General features: G+C 40.8%; 1 pseudogene; it reads right to left on the bottom strand.

Moving 5' to 3' along the window:
* Nucleotides 1-7,284: 7,284 nt before the first annotated feature.
* On the bottom strand, nucleotides 7,285-12,308 carry LOC129677361 (PRAME family member 12-like; annotated as a pseudogene).
* Nucleotides 12,309-12,600: the final 292 nt, after the last annotated feature.

Below are 12,600 nucleotides of genomic sequence, written 5' to 3'. Positions count from 1 at the left end.
AAGAGAATCTCCTCAAGGGAGCAGCACAGAGAATGAGGGAGAGGAAGTGGTTTTACTGGGAAAGATTCACAGAGAAATGTTAAAGAGACAACCACCTGGACACAGGTGATAACAGAAACAGCCAGAGAAGGAGAAGGAGAAGGATTAGAAGAGATTGTAGAGGCCAAGAGAAAAGCCAGAATGAACAAGTCAGATGTGGGAGGATTTTGAGCCAGAAAAGCTGAGTTGAACCAGCTAGGAAGGATGAACTTAGGCAGGAGTAAGTCTCTGAGGCTGAAAACATTCTAAGCCTAGATTAGATTGTACAGAGGCTAGAAGTTTCCAGGTTGAGCCTAGGTGAGCAGATGGAGGCATTAAGCCTCCAACTCTACAATGGCATCTCCTGAATAAAAGTTACATTTACAGTACATAGATATATCATAGGTAGGTAGGTAGATGATAGGTAGGTAGATAGATAGTGTCAGAATCAGGGTTTCTACTACTGTGATGAAACACAATGACCAAAACACCAGTTGGGGAGGAAAGGGTTTATTTGGCTCCTACTTCCAGATCCATAGTCCATCACTGGATGAAGTCAAGACAGAAACTCAAGCAGGGTTGAAACCTAGAGGGAGGAGCTGATGTAGAGGCCATGGAAGAGTGCTGCTTACTGTTCCTCATGGCCTCTTCACCCTACCTTCTCATAGAACACAGGACCATCACCTGGGGATGATACCACTCACAAAGCCTGGGTTCTCACCAGGCAAATGATCACTAATTGAGAAAATACATTACAGCTGGATCTCATGGAATCATTCCCTCAAATGAAGTTCCTTCCTCTCTGAGGACTGTAGTTCCTGCCAACATGCAAAAGCACCCAATATAGATAGATAGATAGATAGATAGATAGATAGATAGATAGATAGATAGACAAATAGATGTGTATATATATATGTATATATATATACAGATTTAAGAGATGAAAGAAAGATTAAATAGGTAGGTAGAATGATAGATACATAGATGATGCATACATATATATGTACATAGATACTTAGATAGATGATACATAGATATAGATAGAACATGCATAGATAAAAAGATTGATACTTATATAGATAATACATAGATAAAAAGGTACAGACAAACATATATAAATGGATAAAAGTAATATAGATTAAATGGAAAAGTAGATAGATTAATAGATACTAAGATAGTACATACTTAGGTACATAGATAGATGATGAATAGAGAGAACATTCATAGATAAATACATACATACATATGTACATACATATATAGATAGAGATGATAGAGGGCAAGAAATAGAGAGAGAATGACATACAGACAGAGACATTAGATAGGTGAAGAGAGATAGATATAGATACATACATAGACAGATGATTCATACATACATAAAGATAGATAGACTGACAGAAAGATAGAGCGATAGATAAAAACATAGATAGATGATTGATAGATAGATGATAGATAGATGATAGATAGATAGATAGATAGATAGATAGATAGATAGATAGATAGACAAATAAATGATAGACATAATTAATGTGAGGGAAAAACATTTCAGATCCAAATTAGGCTGTGATTTTGTCTCTCTGGGTATAAGACTTTTTGTTCAATCTTATTAAGTGAACCTTTTCTTGGGAGACGTGAATAAAATTCCTCCCACACCAGAAAGAGTGCCAACAAAACACTACAGCTATGATTGCAACCTTGAATTAGCAATCAGGCTTGCTAAACCCCTGGGTGTATTGGGCTTATGCTTGCAGTTAGTCCAGTTGGCAGAAAGCCTCAACTCAGCATAATAACTTCATGTCACTCAAATTTCAACTGATGTGACAAAGGTCATGACCAAGAGTAACTATAGAGGAGCCGGTTTGTTTTACCTCACAGCTTTTAAGTCCACTGAAGGAAGTCAAGGTAGGAACTAGGAATAGGGACCTAGAGGCAGATACTGATAGAAAAGCCTTAAAGGAATATTGATTACTCGCTTGCTCCTCAGGATATCCTTAGCCTGCTTTGTGATACAGCATCCATGACCACCATCTCATGGATAGCCCCACCCACAATGGCCTGGGCCTTCCCATATCAACCACCAATTAAGAAAATACACCACAGGCTTCTACACAGGACAGTGGTGTAGGGCATATTCTTAATTGAGTTTCTCTCTCCTCAAATGAGCCTAGCCTGTGTCAAATTGCAATAAAACTACCTAGTACAATTGACCCCGTGTGGAGTCCATAGACACACTTACTGTTTACCATAACATTTCTTTCTTGTTTATTCCCTAGACCTCATATTAATATTAAAAGGAACATCACAATATAAAGCATTGCAGCTTGTAATATTCCCACAGTCTTTACAATTCTAAAAATGTAAACGTTCATTTTTCTTCAATTTTTATTCATTTCTTTCTTGTTTTACAGCCTTTATTCCATCACTGAGCAGGAATAAGATGAAGTCAAAAGAGACTAGAATGAAAGTTCTGAGGGACTCTGGCTCCACATCAAGAGGAGGTTTCTTGAATTCACAAAGTAGGTTTTCAGACTAAGTAACTAGGATGGTATTGAATTTCTGCTCTGTCATCTCTCCCAGCAGATTAGGGGGACATAACATCCATGTATTATACTCTGTTTAATGGGGTTCACAGATTCAAGTAATGAATAGGTAAGCACTCTATCAGGTGAAGTATAGCCAGACCTGTTTGGGAGGGACTCAGGACATTGTTATTGCTTGGTCAAAGCTAAGCAGTCACTATCTGAAAGGAAAAAAATAAAAATAGAACACACACACAAAGCACTTAAAACCTAACACTTTAAAGATGATACCAAATGGGTACAATTTTATGTTAGATAGGCACCAATTTACTTTGATTCTGTATCTACACATGCTTTCTATATTGAAGATCTTGTGTTTGGCTGAAATGACTCAGCCCTTAAGAGTAGTAGATTCATTTCTTTAAGTGCTTCTCTGCCATTCCATATTGCTCTATTGAGAATTCTCTGTTTATCTCTGTTCCCCATTTTTTAAGTGGATTAATTGGTTTGCTGCTTTTCAGCTTCTTTAGTTCTTTATATATACTGGATATGAGTCCTCTGTCAGATAAAGGGTTGGTGAAGATTCTTTCCCAATCTGTAGGCAGTCCCTTTGTTTTGATGACGGTGTCCTTTGCTTTACAGAAGGTTTTCAGTTTCATGAGGTCCCATTTATTGATTGTTGCTCTTAGAGCCTGTGCTGTTGGTGTTCTGTTCAGGAAGTTTTCTCCTGTACCAATGTGTTGTAGGGTATTCCCCACTTTTTTCTAGCCAATTTAATGTGTCTGATTTTATGTTGAGGTCTTTGATCCACTTGGACTTCAGTTTTGTGCAGGGTGATAAGTATGGATCTATTTTCATTTTCTACATGTAGACATCCAGTTGGACCAGCACCATTTGTTGAAGATGCTATGTTTTTTCCATTGTATGGTTTTGGCATCTTTGTCAAAGATCAGGTGTCCATAAGTGTTTGGGGTTATTTCTGGGTCTTCTGTTCGGTTCCATTGATCCACTATTCTGTTTCTATGCCAGTACCATGCAGTTTTTAAAACTGTTGCTCTATAGTACAACTTAAGATCAGGGATGGAGATACCTCCAGAAGATCTTTTATTGTAGAGGACTATTTTTTAGCAATTCTGGGTTTCTTGTTATTCCATATGAAGTTGAGAATTTTTCTTTCCAGGTCTGTAAAGAATTGTGTTGGTAATTTCATGGGAATTGCATTGACTCTGTAGATTCCTTTTGGTAAAATGGCTATTTTTACTATGTTATTCCTGCCAAGCCTTGAGCATGGGAGATCTTTTCATCTTCTCATATCTTCTTCTAATTCTTTCTTCAGAGACTTGAAATTTTTTTCATACAAGTCTTTGACTATACTCAACCTCATTAGCCATTAGGGAAATGCAAATCAAAACAACCCTGAGATTTCACCTTACACCCATCAGAATGGCCAAGATAAAAAAATTAAGTGACAACACATGCTGGAGAGGTTTTGGAGAACGGGGAACCCTTCTCCACTGATGGTGGGAATGTAAACTTGTACAACCACTCTGGAAACCAATCTGGCACTTTCTCAGACAACTAGGAATAGCACTTCCTCAAGATCCAGCCATACCACTCCTAGGCATATATCCAAAAGAGGCTCAAGTACCCAAAAAGGACATTTTGCTCAACCATTTTTGTAGCAGCTTTATTTGTAATAGCCAGAAGCTGGAAACAAACCAGATGCCCCTCAACTGAAGAATGGATGCAGAAATTGTGGTACATCTATACAATGGAATATTACTCAGCAATGAAATATAAGGAAATCATGAAATTTGGAGGTAAATGGTGGGACCTGGAAAGGATCATCCTGAGTGAGTTGTCCCAGAAGCAAAAAGACACACACGGTATATACTCACTCATATAGACATACAACGTAGGACAAACCCACTAAAATATATGCATCTAAAGAAACCAAGCAAGAGAGAGGACCCTAACTAAAATGTTCAATCCCCACCTGAAAGGCAAAGAGGATGGACATCAGAAGAAGAAGAAAACAGAAAACAACCTAGATACCTGCTACAGAGGGCCTCTGAAAGCCAGAAGAAGAAAACAGGAAACAAACTAGGAACCTACCACAGAGGGCCTCTGAAAGCCTCTGCCCTGCAGACTATCAAAGCAGATGCTGAGTCTGATGGCCAACTGTTGGGCAGAGTGAATGGAATTTTATGTAAGCCGTGGGAAATAGTAAGAGCTGCAGAGGACAGGAACTCCGCAAAGAGAGCAACAGAACAAGAAAACTTGAGCACAGGGAACTTCCCAGAGACTCATACTCCAACCAAGGACTATTCATGGAGATAGTGTAGAACCCCTGCACAGATGTAGCCCATGGCAAGTCAGAGTCCAAGTGGGTTAACTAGTAACGGGAAGAGGGACTGCCTCTGACATAATCTGATTGGCCTGCTCTTTGATCACCTTCCCCTGAGGAGGGAGCAACCCTATCAGGCTAAGGAAGAGGACAATGCATCCACTTTTGACAAGAACTGATAGACTAAAATCAGAAAGGAGAGGAGAACCTCCCCTATCAGTGGACTTGGGGAGGGGCATGCATGCAGAAATGGGAGGAAGGGTGGGATCGGGAGGGAGGAGGGAGAGGCTTATTGGGGGATACAAAATGAATAAAGTGTAATTAATAAAAAAAAAAAAGCAGTGGATGCTCTTCCAGAGCATCGTGGATCAGGACCATCATATTGGGAACTGATGCCCTCTTCATTCAGGCAGGCATGCATGCAAATAGAGCACTCACATACATAAAATACATACAAAACTAAATTGTCAACATTGACATGCCGATGATATCCTTTCACATCATCCATGGTGCAGGAGCTCAGGGCCAAGGGCAAAGTAGGCTATTGCTCACCCCACTCACTTGAAAAGTCCACATACTGTCTTCACTCTGCGGTGCCAGAATTAATGTCAGAGACACATACCAGTGAGGTAAGCAACCTGCTCCTGAACAACATCTCTGCCTTAATTAATTAGTTCCTTTTTTATTTCCTTGTGAAACTGGGTTTTTATATCAAGGGGTTTAAAACTTAGGTGTCTATGCAGGTGTATTGTGTAGATTTGTGCATTTGAAAGAAGGGACACAAACAGGCCAGGAGAAGTGGGCCAGTGACATGAAGCCTGAGGCCCATTTGAGAACCACCTGATATGAGTACTGAAAGCAAAGTTTTGTCTTCTGAAAATGCAAGCTGTGCTCTTGAGCTGTCAATCATTGCTCCAGTCTATGGGTTTTGTTTTTCCTTTTTAAGACAATGCCTTACTCTGTACTCTAGGCTGGCCTAGATGTCTCTATATGGCCCACCCTGGTGGAAAAACTTATCCACATTCCCCAGTGTTGGGAAAGTTGGCAATAATGTCATCACTCTGTTCATGTTTACTTCTGTACAGAGAGAACCTGTTTAGGAGTCCTCACCTTTATGGAATTTAGACAACAATTACAGTTATACAAAGAACCTATCTTCTATGAGTACAATAAATATTCCAATGAAGAACAAAACAATAATAAATCATTTTGCTATTTTGCTATACAGAAAAGGGGGCATATACTGGCTAGAACTAGGAAGAATTTCTTTTCTTAAATACGTTCATACAGAGACAACTGACAATGTAAATTACAGTTATTTTGTAAAGTAAATGTTTTCTGGAGAAGAGAGATTTACATATTATTGAAAACCTTTATATGCTATGGCTATTTCAAAGAGTTTGTGAATCCAAAGGAATACAACCCTCTAGACATGTGGCAAGCAAGCTGGATAGAGTGGTTTATGGTGGTAGTCTCATCCAGACAAAAAGACCAAGAGTTCAGTGCTGGGCTACAGTACATTTTTATTTATTGTTTTCAATAAAAACTACTTTTTTCTGAGACAGAGTTTCTCTGGGTAGCTGTGTCTGTTCTGGACTTACTTTATAGACCAGGTTGTCTTCAAACTCAGAGATCCACCTGTCTCTGTCTCTCTGAGTGCTGGGATTGCAAGTGTATACCACCATGCATGTCAAAAAAAACCATGATTTTTAAGAGAAAAAAAATTGTAAACCCTGTTCAATTTCCCCTGTGTTGTCTTCTTCTTCCTTTCAATCACCTCTCATGGGCCCATGGTGTCTAGTGGCCTGAGTGTACTTGATATTGCCTGTGATTCATTAAAACCTTATTCATAATATGTGTACTATGTTGCTCACTTTAGTTTCAAATTTTTGTACACGTAAATGGCTACACAGGAAGGTTGTAAGTAACACACAGTCAAAAGACAGGAATGAAGGACATATCAAAAAACCTTTAGTTTTATTGATGACCTGGACCTTTGCCTCAATCATTAAATAGTGGTGTTATTGCACTGTTTTTCCACTGAGGTCAGGGAGTCACTGACCCCTCCTGACCCTGAACCTGGCAGTGAGGATGATAACTGAAAAAGACCTGAGAGGGAGAGCATCCATGTTTACAACTGCAGAACAAAGCCACTGGTTATCCTGTCCTGACAGAAGCCACTTATAAATGTAAAGTGGTCTTTCTCACTCCATCAGATCCTGTGTTCCCACAATTGCATTGTCTTCCATCTCAACTTCAGTCTCCAAAATCCAACTCAATGTACATCATTTTGTTTCCAAAAATATGAAGAGTGTCTGAAGCTCTGAGTCCCCAGCATGAGAGATTGGTCACAAGCATTTCATTTCTTCCAATCCAGAAGTCCTTATTCCCTATTTACTGTCACCTCGGCTGGCAATGACAGAGTCTCAATCCCTGGTCATAGACACAGAGATCTCCACATCTAGGGCACATATGTGTAGCAAAGAAGATGCTCTTGGGCTGCCTTATGTCCCTGAGTCTGTCTATTTGCTCAGCACAGAGTTGGGTAAATCTCTCTGTGGAGACATAACCCAAGTCATCATAGCACTCGAGAGGGGCAGGGTACTGTTCCACATTCATCTTGCTCCAGTTGGCTGTGTGCTGCAAAAGGTTCCTCAGGATGGGCATGGAGAAGTCATTACAATAGAATCTGACCTTGGCCAGCTTGGAGCACTTGCTGAGGGCAGGTATGAGCACTGTGAAATGAGAGTCTGTCATCCTACAGAGCTTCAGGTCCAGGGAATGCAAAGTGTCTGCCATATTCTCTACGAGGTCTCAGAGAGGCATAAGATCCAAAGCCTTTAAGCCCACATATTTCATGTCTGGATATTTCAGCTGAAAGACCTTTGGGCACCTAGACAAGTAATTCAGGTCTGACTGTGAAGATTACAGTATGTGATTGACAGGGTCTCCATCGGGGTCATCAGGCACCTAGGGATAGACCAGGATATTAGTTCTGGAAAATGGTGTTGGAGAATATGGGTGGTATTTACACAGAGGTAGAACGAACCTGGTGCCCCAAGGTCAGTTTGACCAAATGGCAAGGACATTCGCTAAGATGCTTCCTGTTAGAATCGGCTCAGTCAAGACAAACTCACACTTCATCTCCTGGCCTTACTGTAAAGCAGAAAACCAGTACAGCCCATAAGCCCAAAAATCACACATAAGAAATTCCAAAAGATAAACATGGGAGATCTTTTCATTTTCTGCTATCTTCTTCAATTTCTTTCTTCAGAGACTTGAAGTTTCTTCATACAATCTTCCTCTTACTTGGTTAGTTACACCAAGACAGATTATGATTTTTGGGGCAATTGTGAAGGCTATTTTCCTAATTTCTTTCTCAGCCTCTTTGCCTTATGTATAGAGGGGGCCTATTGATTTTTTTTTTTTAGTTAATTTTATATTGAGCCACTTTGCTGATAGTGTTTGTCAGCTATAGGTTTTGCCTGGAAAATTTTTGGGGTCACTCATGTATACTATCATATCTTCTGTGAATAGAATCAATGCAATTCCTATCAAAACCCCAACACAATACTTTACAGACCTTGAAAGAATAATTTTCAACAAAACAAAAACCCCAGAATAGCTAAAACAATCCTGTACAATAAAAGACCTTCTAGAGGTAGTTCTATCTCTGATTTCAGGCTATACTATAGAGCAACAATAATAAAAACTGCATGGTACAGGCATAGAAACAGACTATGGGGTCAGCAAAATCTAAGAAGATGCATAAAAACCAACACACCTATAGACACTTGAGTTTTGATAATGAAAAAAAAAATCATACAATGGAAAAAAAAGACAACATCTTCAACGAATGGTGCTGGTCCTATTGGATGTCTACATGTAGAAAAATGGAAATAGATCCACATTTATTATCCTGAACAAAACTTAAATCTAAGTAGATCAAAGAACTCAGCATGAAAATAGACACAATGAATCTATTAGAAGAAAAATTGGGGAAGAGCTTTGATCTCAATGACACAGGAGATAACTTCCTGAACAGAATACCAACAGCTCAGGTATAAGATCAACCATCAATAAATGGGACATCTTGAAACTGAAAAGTTCTGTAAAGCAAAGGACATTGTCAACAGAACAAAATGGTAACCTACAGACTGAGAAACAATCTTCACAAACCCTCCATCTCACAGATGGTTAACATCTAGAACATATAAAGAACTTATGAAGTTAAGCACCAAGAAAGCAAACAACAATTAAAAATGGGGTACAGAGCTGAACAGAATTTTCAACAGAGAAATACTGAATGGCAGAGAAACACTTAAAGAAATGTTCCAAATCTTTAGTAATCAGGGAAATGCAAATCAAAATGACTCTGAGATTCAATCTCATAGTCATCAGAATGGCTAAGATCAAAAACTCAAGTAACAGCACATGCTGGAAAGGATGTGGAGAAAGGAGAACTCTCCTCCCCTCCATTACTCATGGGAGTGCAAACATGTATCCCCACTTTTGAAAACAATCTGGTACTTTCTTAGAAAAGTGGAAGTAGCCGTTTCTCAAGATCCAGTTATACCCACTCCTGGGCATATACCTGAAAGATGCTCCACCACACAAGGGCATTTGCTCAACTATGTTTATGTTTATAGCAGCTTTATTTGTAATAGACAGAATCTGCAAACAACCTAGATGTTCGTCAACAAAAGAATGGAAACCGAAATTGTAAAATTTGTAGGAAAGTGGATGCAACTGGAAAAGATAATCTTGACGGAAGTAACCCAGATGAAGAAAGACACTCATGGTATATACTCACTCATAAGCAGATATTAGGTATGTAATACAAGATAAACATACTAAAATCTACAGACCTGAAGAAGCTAAACAAGGAAAAACCTAGTGAGGATGCTTAAATCTCACTCAGAAGGGCAAAAGGATGGAGACTAGAAGAAGCTGAAGAAAGGAAACAGGATGGGAATATACATAGATGTCTTCTGAAAGATTCCACTCACCATGTGTTCAAAGCAGATGCAGAGATAGAGACCCACAATTTCGGCAGACTGCCTTATGGAAGAAGGAGTGAAATGAGGGACTCAGCATGGACAGGAACCCCACAAGGAGAACAACAAAGCCAAAAAATTAGGGCGCAGGGGGGCCTCCATAGATTGATGCACCAGCCAAGGCCAATCCAAGAAGACCTAGACCCCGTGCTGAGATGTAGCCTATAGACAGCTCAGTCTCCAAGTAAGTCCACTAATAAGGAGAGCAGGGGTTGCCACTGAGCAGAACTTGGTTGCCTGTTCTTTGAACTCTTCTCCCAGTCAGGGTGGCTTTTCCAAGCCACAGGGGAAGAGGATCCAGGCATTCATGATGAGACTTGATAGGCTAGGGTCAGATAGTAGTGGTGTAGGAGTCCCCCTTTTCAGGGTGCTAGAGAAAGTGGATGGTAAGGAAGATGGAAGGAGGTTAAGACCGAGGGGAGATGAGAAAGAGAACTGCAATTAGGATACAAAATGAATAAATTGTACATGATAACAATTACAACAATAAAACTGAAAGAAAAAGAAGAGAAGTTCCAACCCATGAAAGTCGTGGCAGGTTCTAGGGACACTTCCTGTGTGCTCACTGGACTCTGGATTCCATCAATGCCTTGCACAGTCACTATTGCTGTCATTTAATACCCACACTACCCCCATTGTCCAATATACTCTACTTGGGCTCAAAACATTTCACCCATAGCAAATTTGGGGCAGACTGAGTCTACTAACAGATCTGAGCACAGATTGTGCTCCAAATTGTGCTGGTGAGTTTTCTGAACCTTCACTGCATTCTACCCTTACATTTCCCTTTCCAATGGATTGGGTGGCCATGATTCCAAGAAGAATTGCAACCCATCCTTCCTAGATCTCACCTTCAGTCCTCTGATCAAAGAGTGGGAATTTGACAATTTGATTCATTACAGATGGAAACAACACATCACATTTGTATTATAATGAGATCTAAATATTGTACTCAGTGACTGGCAGGTCTCATAAACCACTAATCTTTAAAATTAAAGAAATGTCTGCTCTGGCAACTGACCCAGCCCTTACCCTTACTTACTCAAGAACCTGATCCAGGTGGTCTCTAAGAAAGTAGATGGCATTCATGGAGAGATACTGGAGACTGTTGAGTTTGGAGAACTGAGAAATGAACTTCCTGACACACTTCTCCTCTCTGTCTCTTGCCCTGTTGCCAATCATGAAGACATTCTTGATGATGGGTGCCAGAAAGAATTTGTGAAGATTTCTCATCTGGCCTAGGCAGGGAGCAAGTTGTGACAGATTTAACACATCCCAACTGACCATGATCAGTTCCAAATCCTTGATGTGCTCTGGATGGAAAACATGGAAGACCCCTCGGATAACATGCGAAGGCAGAGCCCAGATCTTCATCTACATACAGCAGAAATGGATAGAGCCCTTTCTCAGCTGGGCCTATTTCAATAAGCATTTTGTTCGTCATCTATACACGGACTGAACCAAAAGTCAGCTACCACCTTCAAGCGCTGCCTCAGTGCATATCTGGGAAGGACCTTCACTACTTGCTGTTCATCTGGAGTCTCTGCTGAGCAGTCACCATCCTCTGCACCAGCCCATGTGCTCCAGAATTCATGGTGCTTCTTCCTCAGGTCAAGAACCAGAAGTTTTCCCCTCCTGTGGGTAAACATGTGAAGTGTCAGCTAAATGGCAAAACCCAACATGATGCAGCATTTCCTCCACATCTCTAATCTCAGCTCTAATTCCTGGTGAGGTGTTTTTTTCAGCATTCCCTGTCCAGCCTGCATTAACTTTCCCTGAACTTCATAGGTATCCTTGATAACTTTTCTTCCTCTAAGTCACTCTCTATTTCTCTTTAGTCCCCTTAAAAATAGCGGTTGTGGGACTGCAGGGAAGGCTCATTTCACAGTGTACATACATCTGTTCCAAGCTCTGACCACAGCCAACCTTCCTTAGGATGAGCAAAAAACAACTTCCAAAGGCCCTGCATTCCTTACTGATGATCCATCGGGAGTCTCATCAAGAAGCCATTTTCCCTGACCCCACAATCACTTCCCTCTTATCCATGGGCTCCATTCCACAGTACTTGCTTATTGCTTACCTGGAGTGAAACTTTCTTTGCAGCTGCATGTCTACTCCTGCTATAAATGGCTGGAAGGTTTCCAAGTCAGGGGTCTTCATCAATGCCCCCACAGGGAGACAGGGGAAAGGCCAGGCTGCCAACATTTCCTTCACAGTTGTAGCGTGTCTGTCAGTCAAGGCCTCCTTGAACAGTGCTGGCAAGAGCTCCATGGGCAGTTTGTCCAGATCTGACATGTCCAAGGTGTCATCTCTCAGCAGAGCCTGCCTTGCCAGCTTCAGGAGTGTGGGTGGAATCAGAGCACTCATCCAGGTAGGTCTTCAGTCAGAAGGATCCTGGGGAGGCAATTAGGGGAGAATACATGCTCACCATCAAGTTTGGAAAACTCCCTCACCATCACAGGAACCACTCAAGGTCAGAGTTACTGCTCAGGCAATGGTAGAGACATCAGCTCAGCCATTGTCCTCTTTGGAGGTCTCAAAGCAAACTCCCTCACTGACAGCACAAGGAGCTTCTTACAAGTACACCCAAGTTTACACATTTCCCAGTGTTCCATCCAACCATTACCAATGCTCCAGTCAATCCCATCCCCACTGGGCA

The sequence above is a fragment of the Psammomys obesus genome, unplaced genomic scaffold (assembly GCF_907164565.1).
Source record: "Psammomys obesus unplaced genomic scaffold, mPsaObe1.curated_primary_1811, whole genome shotgun sequence".
Classification (NCBI taxonomy): domain Eukaryota; kingdom Metazoa; phylum Chordata; class Mammalia; order Rodentia; family Muridae; genus Psammomys; species Psammomys obesus.
The sequence above is the reverse complement of the archived record's forward strand: the minus strand, read 5'-3'. Positions and strand labels throughout refer to the sequence as shown.